The following is a 13952-nucleotide window of genomic DNA, read 5'->3' as shown; positions in this document are numbered from 1 at the left end:
ACGAACATACATCAAATTTTCAAAGATGTACTGGGATGGCATAGTGAGAACTTTAATTTCTTTAAATTTTTCCCTCAGGGATTCCCTTGAGTGCATGTTATAAATAGCACGTATAGCTCTTTTCTGCAGAATAAATATCATTTCTACATCGGCCGCATTGCCCCATAGCAAAATGCCATAGGACATGACACTGTGGAAGTAACTAAAGTAAACTAAACGGGCCGTGTCCGCATTTGTTAACATTCTAATTTTTTTTACTGCGTATGCTGCAGAGCTAAGCTTACTCGCCAATTTATGAATATGAGGTCCCCACTGCAGTTTGGAGTCCACTGTTATACCAAGAAATACGGTTGACTCAACAAGCTCCAATGATTCCTCAGAAACAATTACATTACTATCTACTTGTCTCACATTTAAAGATGATTTAATACATTTTAAAGTAAATTTAATACATTTCGTTTTCTTACTATTCAATAATAGGTTATTGATACGGAACCCATGAACCACACACGAAATCGCATCATTCACTTCGTCATAGACTTGTAATTGTCGTTTAATTTTAAATAATAAAGATGTATCATCTGCGAATAATACGACCTCGAGTCGGGACTCAATAAAACTAGGCAAATCGTTTATATATATTAGAAATAAAAAAGGACCCAAAATGGAACCCTGAGGTACACCCATTTTCAACGTGGTGCCTGAAGATCTATTTCCTTTCACATCTACTGTTTGTATCCTTCCTGATAAATAGGAAGTAATAAGTTCCAATGCACCATCCCTAATACCATAGTGATGTAGTTTCCTCACCAATGTTTCATGTTCAACACAGTCAAATGCTTTGGATAAGTCACAGAAAATTCCAAGACAATCATGCGATTCCTCCCAAGATTGAAATATATTTTTGATTAGATAAGCACCTGCATCAGTTGTAGAGCGACCCCTTGTAAACCCGAATTGTTTATTATGAAGCAGGTTATTTGATTTAAAATGTTCTAAAAGTTGTGTCAAAATAATTTTTTCAAAGATTTTACTCAACGTAGGAAGTACTGAAATAGGTCTATAGTTAGAGGGGTCATCAGTACTACCAGATTTAAAAAGAGGAATCACTTTACTATGTTTCATTAAGTCAGGAAATACACCACACTTAATACAATCATTAAAAATACTAACAAGATGAGAAGCAATAATGTCTATTACAGACTTCAAAACCTTTACTGATATTCCCCACAAGTCAGCTGTATTTTTTACATTAAGGCTATTAAAGCTTTTTATTATATTGTTTGAATTAATTTTCTTAAATTTAAAAATTTCATTGCATTTCTTGACATGGTTATGCAATAATATTTCAGCTGCTGTGGGGGATGAATTTAGAGATGTGGTAGTTGAAACTGGAATGTCAAAGAAAAACTTTTCAAAAGCATTAGCCACATCTTCATGACTAGTTACCAATTTATCGTCTATTTTTAACGAGAATTCTTGATGGCTATTTCTGACTTTTCCACTTTCTCTACCAATGATGTTCCAAGTCATCTTTATCTTGTCAGGGGCATTTTTGATTAAATCACTTAAATGTAAAGATTTTGCCGCTAAACAAACTTTTCTAAATAGTTTGGAATAGTTCCTGACATATTGATGAAATGTTTCATCATTATTATAAGCTTTTTCAGAATACAGATCATACAATTTTTTTCTACTTTTGTACACTCCGGTGGTGGCCCACTCGCTGAACACCGTTTTGTTTTTTAATGTTACAGTTTTAGGAATAAATACATCAGTAAAGACCATATTAATTCTCTCAAACATATTTTGGTATGATAAATTTGGGTTTTTGTTATAAATAATTTCTGAATGTTCTTGCTTAATATTATTTCTAAACTTCTCAATTCGTTTTTTATTAATAGGAACAATCACAAGAGTATTTTTATCTTTAGAATTCATAATAGATTCAAAAGACACAAATTGTCAACTATGGTCTGATGTTAATTGATTAATAATTTTTTTGTTAATCGGTGTTACATTTGTAAATATGTTATCTAAACATGTTGCCGATGTGGTCGTTGTCCTAGTAGGCTCTAGAAATAAGTTTGGGAGGTTATATGACTTTAACAATGTTCTGAATCTAATAGTGGTATTTGTGTTTTCTAAAAGATTGATATTATAATCACCACATACAAAAATTTGTTTATTAGAGACAGAAAGCTTTAGCAATACATTTTCCAAAATATTTTCAAAAGAATCATATAACGCATCAGGAGGTCTGTACACACTTACAACAATGAATCGCTCAAGCTCTACACAGGCCATTTCAATAATCCGTTCCACAGAGAGGCTCACAATGTCTCTACGTTCCTTACATTTATAATCTTTATTAACAATGATCAGTGAGCCACCTCGTATAGCATTCTCTCTGCAGAAGGAACTCACAACCTGGTGATTTTTAAAATTACAATTTAATTCATATTTTTTAAGCCAATGTTCAGTTACACATAGAACATTGACTTTATTAAAATCTAGGAACAAATCAATTTCAAGTTCTTTACCCATCAAGCCTTGTAAGTTCTGATGCACCAGGTTGATCACAGTTGTTTTCAAAGAAACATTATTTGTTGATGGGTTGTGTCCAAATAAATCACGTTTACTGCAAGAGGTAAACTCTGTTGTCTTAGGATTTAATTTAAATGACTTGGAACGGATTCCAAATTAATAAATGTCATATTTTTTTCCTGCTCAAAAGAAGCAGTAGGTTGATTAGCCAAATTCATGGCTAGATAAATATGTAAAAAATAATGTAGCGAGTTTGCTACTTGTCTAAAATTGTAGCTACCTAAATAGTATTTGTTAGGTTTTGTCATAATAATACATTTATTTTTTATCATGCAATTAATGTCAATAGTATAGAATGTATTTTCTGATTTGCATGGTGTCATGACATAATAATTATTAACATTAGAAATTGTCTGCATGAAATCATTAATGCTATGTCTTATTTTATTTTCTGCTGGCATACTCTGAATAAATGGAAATGCAAACATGATGATCTTTTTCACCTGTAGTGTTAATAATTGATTTATTTGATATTTTATATCTCTTATATCTGCATTTCCCCTTCTCCCAATCATTATAATTATTGTTGTGTTAGGGCAATGAGTCACATTTAAAATTTTATTAAGTATGTGGGTACATGAAGCCCCAGGCATACAATAATTTATGACAGATTGTCCCAAACACAGATCATTCAGCACTACACCCATATTTTTTCCTAGTTCATCACTGAATATTTTAATAATGTTTTTAGTAAGCACAGGTTTCATTATGTTGTTTACAACGGGCTTAGAGGTAGAACCAGAAAATTGATTTTGACTATTGGAACAGTCTGGTACTGGAGAACCCGCTATAGAGCAGTGGCATTTACAATTAGCATATTGTAATGTCAAAGATTCAAATCGCTCTTTATTATTATTACTACTATATATACTATATATAGACTTATGTCTTCTAAATAAAAATAAAAAACGTATGGCCCAAGTTACATGTGACGGCTAAGTTTAAAGCTGTTGTGTAGATAAAATAATACCGCCCCCTAAGCAAAGTGTCCAATAAAAGCCTAATATGTCATCAATATTTTATTGAAGAACCCAAATGTTAGTAAAAAGCCAATTCACTGATATGTCTGCAACCTTGTTTGATATTTTTTGTTCTGAGATATTTCTTTTTCACTATAAAATGCCTATTTGCATCGACATCAGCAGTAAACAGTAAAATTGCCCTAAATCGACTACATATTAACATTCAAATTGAAACTGCGTAGTATTTAACTCAAGTAAACAGATATTAGTCAAGCATTATACACAAAATGGATATTCCTTGTCGACCAAATCCGAACTTGGTTCGGTGCCGTGATAAATATACCGACTTAAATCAATACTATCGATATTTGTTTACGAATGTACTAGTTTCGGATCGAATTAATAATTCACAGCGATCAACTTGAATGTATAACTACGCTGTTTTGTGCTTAGTAACGATTACGTACCTGAAATAAAGTGATTTTCAGTGTTGTTTTTTATTGATTTCTCGATACAATTTTACAAGGCTTGTGGAGAGTATTAAGCGGCAGGTAGCGGCTTGGCTCTGCCCCTGGCATTGCTGAAGTCCATGGGCGACGGTAACCACTCACCATCAGGTGGGCCCTATGCTCGTCTGCCTACAAAGGCAATAAAAAAAAAAAAAAAAGTTCAATTGATTCGAATGATTAAAGGATTTCAATGATCACGAGACTTTACGGACATTTCTTAAGAAATTTAACGTGTCAAATTTAATTGAACATTAGTCGAAACACATCCAATGCGCATAGAGAAAATGCTACTTAATACTCACTAATTTATAACTAACTAGCGACCCGCCCTCGCTTCGCTTCGGAAACATTAAAACACACATGAAACCAAAAAAATAAAATAAAAAAAGTAGCCTATGTTCATCAGGGACAATGTCGGCTTCTAATGGAAAAAGAATTTTTCAGATCGGTCCAGTAGTTTCGGAGCCTATTCGAAACAAACAAACAAACAAATCTTTCCTCTTTATAATATTAGTATAGATAATCTTAAGTGCTCTTAAGAAAGTTATAATAGACTTCGTAATAAATAAAATTTAAAAAGTATGACTTTTAAAAAACACAATTCCCGATATTTTGCAACTTACATGGATGGACGACCTCACGGGCCACCTGGTGCTAAGTGATTATAGGAGTCCATAGACATCAAGAACATCAGTGCCAATATCCACCTCAAAACAAGAGTTCTAAATCTCAGCTTTTTCCGTAGTTGATCTGCATTCTTAAGAAAGCCATCGATCACTCCATTTCGCGGCATGGGGTTCCTTAAATTAAGTGATTTGATGTATCGCTGCGCTGCATACTTGTACGGACAAAGAAAACTTATAAGCAACTTTTATTTTATTGGACAACTCTAGTCGGATATCAAGACCTTTTTTTACAAGAGGTCCTACCACCAGTAGTAAATTTGACTATAGACTTTTAAGCAATAACAAAAGTTTGACAATAAACAAAGAGTATGTGTGTGTGTGTCAAATACATGGTAGTGTGTGTAATGTTTTCTTTATTGATTTCATGTATTTTTATGCATAATTTAAAAAAAAATTAACATTCTGCACTCCTTCTCTGTATTCTCTATAAGTGTGGGAAATTCTATACTCCTCCGTCCGCGCAATTTTCGTAAAAAAGGATACAAAGTTTTTGCTTCACGAATTAATATATAGATAATCAGTTTCAGTTCAATAAACGTCAGAAATATACGTCAAAGACGTCTAAACTATGCTCGCACTCCTTCTATCTCTTCTAAAATTAGAAAGAAAAAAATGAGATTATAAAACTCAATACAAACCTTCAGACGAATTTAGTTTTGATTTTTTTTTTAGATTAATTGAGGTATCTGCGTTTCCAGTTTCATCTATCCAGCCATAATCTTCGCTTGAAACCATTATGGCTTACGGACAAACAAACAAGATGAAATTATTTATGTTCAGCCTTATATAATTCGATTATAATACTCATTGTAAGAATGAATATTTATTTTAAAAAAAAAGACATGCCCGCTGAGTTTCATGCCAATTCTTCTCAGGACAGAGGCTAGTTTTTGTGAATTGGCGGTAGTTCTTTTGACGTTCAACAAATATGTACTTTCATTTATGTTGAATTTTTTATTTTATTTGATTTGATTTGTTTTGATTAGAAGTCTAGAACCTTCATATATTCTCAAATTTATTCAAAACAGTGACACACAGAACCACATGAAGCTCATAATACTTAATACGTGTAACCTCATAAGCTCCGTGCGAACTTATACCTAAATCCACATATTCATATTATAATAACTTACCACAATCCGGCTTCAACCGAGTTCATCTTAATTTACCTACAATTGCCACGTTTACGAACACAACCTAGCAAATCAGCGGCAAATCACACTTTGTATTTGTATATATATGTATATAACAGTTCATACAAGATCTTGTTGATTACGTGAATTAAACTATTACTCATACAACTGTACTTTACCATACTCCACTTTACTATATTTCATACTATCAATACTATGCTGTTCTTGGATAAATAACTAGTCAGGTCATAAGTATTGTCACACAGTAAAAACTTTTCTTTTAGAATGCTGGCCACAAAAAAGTTTATTGAATTCGAATTCCGAATTGTTCATGAAAATAAAAATGTATACTTTTAGAATTTTACTCAAATATGGAGTGGACGCTTAAAGAAGACCGTGTTGCAGTTATTGCGTTGCATCGTTGCGGTTACGCGCCAATTCAAATTTTTAACATACTGAAAAATTTCGTCGAAAGATTCGTTTATCGTACCATCAAACGATACAATGAAGACTCTAGTGTAGATGACAGGTCAAGAAGTGGGCGCCCTCGGTCTGTTAGGACTCCAGCAGTGATAAAAGCTGTGAAGGCGCAAATTCAAAGAAATCCCAAACGTAAGCAGAAACTGTTGGCCCTTCAGATGGGGTTAAGCAGAACCAGGGTAAAAAGGGTGTTAAATGAAGACTTAGGGCTTCGGGCATATCGAAGAAAAACAGGACATCGTTTGAATGCTCGTCTAATGGACCTGAGACTGAAGAAATGCCGTGCTTTGTTGAAGCGGTACGCGGGAAAAAAATATCGGGAAATTCTTTTTTCGGATGAAAAAATTTTTACCGTAGAAGAGAGCTACAACAAACAAAATGATAAGGTGTACGCACACAGTAGTGAAGAAGCGAGCAACCGTATTCCGCGTGTCCAACGAGGTCATTTTCCATCCTCGCTCATGGTATGGTTGGGAGTTTCTTATTGGGGCTTAACAGAGGTACATTTTTGTGAGAAAGGTGTAAAAACGAATGCAGTTGTGTATCAAAATACAGTCCTGACGAACCTTATGGAACCTGTTTCTCATACCATGTTCAATAACAGGCACTGGGTATTCCAACAAGATTCTGCGCCAGCTCATAGAGCGAAGAGCACACAAGACTGGCTGGCGGCGCGTGAAATCGACTTCATCCGGCACGAAGACTGGCCCTCCTCCAGTCCAGATTTGAATCCGTTAGATTACAAGATATGGAAACACTTGGAGGAAAAGGCGTGCTCAAAGCCTCATCCCAATTTAGAGTCACTCAAGACATCCTTGATTAAGGCAGCCGCCGATATTGACATGGACCTCGTTCGTGCTGCGATAGACGACTGGTCGCGCAGATTGAAGGCCTGTATTCAAAATCACGGAGGTCATTTTGAATAAACTTTAGTGTCATAAGAATCTATGTTTTGTTAAGTTCATTTTGGTATATGAATGGTTACATAATGAATAAACTTGTTTCAATTATTTTACATTAAACATGTGACAGAATTTATGACCTGACTAGGTAGTAAGTTTAAGGCAATGATATTTGTATTTTTTTTTATTGCTTAGATGGATGGACGAGCTCACAGCCCACCTGGTGCTAAGTGGTTACTGGAGCCCATAGACATCTACAACGTAAATGCGCCACCCACCTCGAGATATAAGTTCTAAGATCTCAGTATAGTTAGAACGGCTATACCCCACCCTTCGAACCGAAACGCATTACTGCTACACGGCGGAAATAGGCGGGGTGGTGGTACCTACCCGTGCGGACTCCCAAGAGGTCCTACCACCAGTGTATGTATGAAATAGCTCTCGTTAAATAATAATATCGCTCAGCATAATCCAGGCAATACCTGTTATATTTTCTCTCGGCGTCTCCCATTAGCGTCAAATGTGAAATAAATGGCTATGCATCTTAATATTAACAAGGTATTTGAAATCAGTGTTCACCTTATATTTGTACTTCAAGGGATGAGTGAAAAAAATATGTGTGTGTCTTACAAGTTAATGACCGAGCTTTGATCGGTATTTTTTATTTTTTAATACGAATCACTGATAAAATTGATAAAATGATTGATAAATAATTATTGATAAAATGATGAAATATGAATATGTAATATTTTTCGATCTTATCGACAGACGAATAAAAAAATACGAGCTGGTTATTTAAAGAAAAAATCAAAATTATCGATAAATTTGATTATTGAAAACACGAATAAAACAACATTTTCTGAAAATAAATAGTAGCTAAATCGATTTATCGCCCCCGAAATCCCCTATATTTTAAATTTTATGAAAATCGTTGGAGCCGTTTCTGAGATTCAGACTATATATAGGTATATATATTGATATACAAGAATTGCTCGTTTAAAGATATAAGATAATTGTATCTCATGAATTTTGGTTAATAAAAATCAGTTATATATAACTTCAGAGTTGTTAGCTTAATTTACTATAGTAAATTAAGCTAACAACTCTGATATAATATATATCCGAACTTTGAACGAATATATTTCTAGTACCTACAGATTTAAATCCAATTAATATTACTTTTAACAAGACATAACTCACACACTAGTTAAATATATAACCAGCTTCTTGAGGAAAATGTCATTTTTTCTTAATCTATTCGGACATTGTCCGCGCCGTGGTCCACAAACTTATAAACGATGTTGACATAATCAAATTATGTGAATATTTATGTCTACATCATTTTTATTAATAACAATAATGGCAAAGTAAAATTCCAATTAAGATTTTTTTAACATTCCCTTGTCCCTATTTAAACACATTATTATTATTTACACTCGCATCCACGATCGATTACGAAATAAATTCAAAAATATTCGATACACTTGAGTTCACACTTTTGTTAACAATTCTTTTACAAATACATTTTTGTCTACGTCATCTTCGAATTCAATTGAAGACAAGTAGTATAAGACACTTGAACTCCCGACGACATCTGACTCACTAAGGCACACTCCTCAAATCATCCAGGTGTAAAGGCAGCTGCAAATATATAATCCCGGTACGTCCACGAACCGAGGGGCCAAAGCCGACTGACTGAGTATCAACCGAGGATTAAAACGAAATAATGGAAATGGATTTTAAGTCCTTATGTAACAGCTAAAAATAATTTTTAAATGGATTCGCTTGGATTCACGCTTTATTTAACAAGAAGTGACATTGAATTTTGATTAAAACTACCTTATTCTATAGTTTTTTACTATCAAGTGACTCGTTTTGACTATTACGAGTTTTCTGGTGTAATTACTGGTGGTAGGACCTCTTGTGAGTCCGCACGGGCAGGTACCACCGCCCTGCCTATTTCTGCCGTGAAGCAGTAATGCGTTTCGGTTTGAAGGGTGGGGCAGCCGTTGTAACTATACTGAGACCTTACAACTTATATCTCAAGGTGGGTGGCGCATTTACGTTGTAGATGTCTATGGGCTCCAGTAACCACTTAACAACAGGTGGGCTGTGAGCTCGTCCACCCATCTAAGCAATAAAAAAAAAATAAAAAAAAATAGTTCGACGTGTAATAACTTCAGACGTGAACAGGTGTGTTTGAATAAAACAAATAAAACAGAGTTTACGTTGTTTAGGAGGAATTCGCTACCAGCGATTAAATCGGGGCTACAAGAACACAACAACGTTATTGCGAATGTGATTTTATAGCGATCATTTGGTTGACTACATATTCCGCGTCCATGAGATTTATATCTGTTCGGTGTAATACGGCCGAACATCTTAGTAAGCAATAACGCCACACTGCACGTTTATTTAAAGTCAAATTCAAATTCAAATTCAAATTCAAAATCATTTATTTCAACTTAGATGTCAGTATGACACACTTGTTGAATGTCAAAATAAAAATAACTATATTAACTCTACCACCGGTTCCGAAAAAAGCCACAGTCCTGAAAAAAACAAAACAAACTCAGCAGGCTTTTTCTTTTTTTTTTCTTTTTTCTCAAATATTTCCTTCTTTTTTTTAAATAAATAAAAATATTTACAATTAAGGAAAAAACAAGTCAAAAAATACAATTAAAATAATAATAATAATAAAAATGAAAAGGCCAGGAGCGAACGCCTCATTCCCACGTAGTGCCATCTAGTAAATAATCCTTAACTTTATAATATAATATAAGTTGCAATTGAACAGTAAGAACAGTCGTATAACAAACCTGGTTCCGCGGAAGTCGGATCCGGTCCTCGTGACCGTAACCTTTAACATTAACATTTATTAATTACTAGCGGCCCGCTCCAGCTTCGCTCGAGACTTTAATAAAAATTTCCAAATTAACAACACACACATCAACCATTCTACTTGCGTCAGCTTACTAAAAAAAGAAAATTATAAAGATTGTTTTGAATAATCTTGGGTTACGTTATAGGAGTTTTAGCAAAGATTCCTATTAAAAAAAAAAGAATATAGCCTATGTCACTCGGGGATAGTGTAGCTTCCAAACAGTGAAGGAATTTTTCAAATCGGTTCAGTAGTTTCGGAGCCTATTCAATACAAACAAACAAACAAATCTTTCCTCTTTATAATATTAGTATAGACAAAATTAACATATAAAATATAACAATAACGTTTAAAACATAGAACATTTGTAAGTGAGTGTGTGTATTAAAGTGAGTTAGTAAAATCCAGACTAATCATTGGAAAACAAACAACTGCATCCCAGCTCTGTGCTCCCATCAAGACAAAAGTACCAGCATAAGAGTTGATTACTGTGATGGACTATTAACTATCTCCAAGTGAATTTAATCTGAATCAATAAGAAAGCTATTGTTTTTTTTTTTTCATAAATTCACAGGGTTTTCCAAGAGATGCTGTATGCCCACAATATCGTTAAAGCTGAATTTGTGAAATTAATTGTTATTAAACAACCGACGAAGTCAACTATAGTTTTACCTCATTACCGAACTCCACAAACACGTGAATTCTTCCGCCCACCTTAAGAAAATAGGTTTTACGGTTATACCGTACATCACGCTTAAAATTTGATCGCTTCACTCTAGAAATAGGTAAGTCATCAGTTAAAAAAATAAACAAATCCCGCGCACACAAAACCCTTTTTTACCAGTCAAAATATTAAGCAAGTGACAATTAAGTTCTGTTAATTTGTAAAATTAATACATTTTATCAAATGTAAAATTTTACGTCAATCGTCGTAATAGTGTCTTCTTTTTCATCGGATGCCATCTTGTAAAGAAAATCATTATTAAGGCAGCTTGAATCATACTTAGAACACATTTAAATAAAGACCTAATATTTGAATGTTTCTGAATCATTGGCGCAGATTTTACAACTTAACCAAATAATAGAAGGAAAACCCGTTGTGACTATCGCTAATTGTATGAGGAAAATCAATCTCCTGAAATTGTAGCGTTGGCTGTCATAAAACAAAAAATATTTGACAGATGCCTGAATTGCTCTAGCATCATCTTCTTTTTTTTTTCATTAAGCTGGTAGCCTTGAGAGGATATGCCAGTGTAACCGAGCGAGGTCATTTTCAAGAAAAGTTTGCATATCAAGTTCCGAACAATAGCATGTGGACCGTCGGTGTATCGAGCTATTTCACCCGCTCAGCGAAGATCTTACCTTTATTTAATCACACAACTAACTTGTCATGCGTTGTTCGGACCATATTTTAGCCTATTTACTATTCTGATGTATAAACTATTGATTGTAAAGTTCCGCAAGTACTTTTTACGTTGAAGCTAACAAACATGCATCGTTCCTCACAGTGCTCCACATTGTGAAGAACATTGTGGACACCTTTCGCAAAATACCTTTATTCCTCACGATATCTCTATCTTGGATTCGATTATATTTTTTTGGCATTTTTCATAGACCTAGGTTTCATACTTCAGTGGAATTTTTGAGTCCAGTTATAATAGACGTCACTATTTGAATGTCATGGCTTAATTTAACATACTTGTGACTTTTTCCGAATCTACGCTAACAGATAACAAAATTAATTAGACACGCCCATCACTTATAAATACTCATTACAAATACGATAACGCACTCAGTTGATATACGCATAATAACCACGTACGTATCATATTATCTAATCTATGAGAATTGTCTATACAACCTGTCGTCGGCAAGACGAATAATAAATAGGAGGCACCGTAAATCCATTAGATGTATATAAATTGTTTGCATAGGATCATGTTTCATAGCAATCTGGCGCGCCTTGCAGACGTATACTCACAATTCACATACAATATGTAAACAATAGAAACGTTTTAAGACGGTCTTATCATGTTTTCTGTAAGAGTTGTACCATTAATTTTTCATGGAATTTTATTTTAATTTCATTAGGGTCGTTTTAGCGTACGTTTTGCAACAAGACAAGGCTTTTGTTATGAAATAAACGAAAGAGCCTTCCTAAGTTTAAAAAAAATATCTTGTGCTTTGTTAACGATAATTGGGAGCCCGTTAACAATGTACCGCTATTGTAATAGGAAATAAACTCCTAAGAAACTTTTATTCGATCATTCGTTTCATAATATTCAAAGGACATGTATAATATTTTATGAAAAGAAATGAAGATAATGCGAACGAGTGTAGTGACGCGCAGTTGACATGCAAAGCTGGAGGCTTTGGTCTGTGACGCGGCCCGATATGAGTGGAGGCGATAACGACATCGGCTCAGCGCTTTCAGAAACGTTTACCGCGTCTGCAACTTAATTGTCGTACTGTTGTACTGTCATTGTATTTTATTATTTGTGAGAAAAAAGCAAGCAAACATGTAATTAAAAGTACTAAAGACCCGCAGTAGTCGAAATTCGACTATAATTAATTGGATTTGTAAGATTGTTCATTATTATGATTGTATTTTATACTTCTATAATCACGAATTTCGCCAAGACTACACTATAAAAAATATCAACAAAGACAAACAATATTTAATCTATTCTCAATTTGACAACAGACGTCAAGAACAAAAGTTTGACAATAAATGTATGCATGCGTGTGTGCGTCAAATACATGGTATGTAGTGTGTGTAATGTTTTCTTTATTGATTTAATGTATCTTTTATGCATTATTTAAAAAAAATATTAGCATTGTGCACTTCTTCTCTATATTCTCTATAAGTGTGGAAAATTTCATACTCCTCCGTCCGCGCAATTTTCGTAAAAAGGGATACAAAGTTTTTGCTTCACGTATTAATATATAGATATTTGCGTTTAATTTAAAAGTCACGTCTGCAATGACATTACTAACATCAAAGGTATATTTATATTTTTCGCTTTTTAGTTTATTTATTTTAATTCGGTCTGGTTTTGTTTTAGGTTTAATAATCGAATTTATTTCACCCTTTTAGTTTTTTATTTATTAAAAAAAGAAATCGCATACGCCATATTGAAATTTACCTAATAGATCACCTTGTTTAAAATGTCTAGATTTTTTTGAAAAAGTAAATTCCATATTTTAGATACCAAAAACCCAGCCCGCTATAGTTACTGAGCTAATTTGGACAACTCTTAAACATTTTCAAGATGTACTATTCATGACCGTGCATTTAATAATGTGTAAAAAATGAATACAACATTCATTCGTTACAGTCGCGGATACAGTATCCATAATTCTTACAAGTTGCGTCTTTAATCTGACAGTTCCATTTGAAAAAAAAATCCTTAATATTAAATTTGCGCGGATAATTGACGTCGTCAAGCGAAAGTAAAACTGAAAATAAACCGACAATCTCCTAAGAAGCATAACGCAGTCGTATGCCTACGTACATTTATTACAATATACAACATCACATCACCTGTCGTCTCACAGGAACGTATCAAATAATCCAATTGTCGCAGCTCCGACGGTTTTGAATTAACAATGAGAATTTTCGTGCTGCCTCCAAGAAAATAATAAAAGTTCATACAGAAATATTGTTTCGTCAAATTATGTATCTCGCACACATTATGTTCCCGTTTTCGTATTCGCCCGTTTCCCGTTCTGTTGCTTATTCAAAAAGGTAAAAGAGTGAAAAACACGAAACTGCTTTTATCAAGTGCGAGA

The 13952-nt window shown here is 33.8% G+C and overlaps 1 protein-coding gene and 1 long non-coding RNA gene across 3 annotated transcripts in view; both read left to right on the top strand.

Annotated features, from left to right (window-relative positions):
• The window catches only part of LOC134200577 (uncharacterized), a 481544-nt gene that overhangs the window by 282868 nt on the left and 184724 nt on the right, over window positions 1–13952 (top strand). The window lies entirely within an intron of this gene.
• The window catches only part of LOC101743267 (uncharacterized), a 117114-nt gene that overhangs the window by 61520 nt on the left and 41642 nt on the right, over window positions 1–13952 (top strand). The gene's annotated exons all lie outside the window — the stretch shown is intronic.

The sequence above is a fragment of the Bombyx mori genome, chromosome 18 (assembly GCF_030269925.1).
Source record: "Bombyx mori chromosome 18, ASM3026992v2".
In the NCBI taxonomy this organism is placed as follows: Eukaryota; Metazoa; Arthropoda; class Insecta; order Lepidoptera; family Bombycidae; genus Bombyx; species Bombyx mori.
Note: the sequence above shows the minus strand (reverse complement) of the source record. Positions and strands in the feature narration are given on the sequence as shown.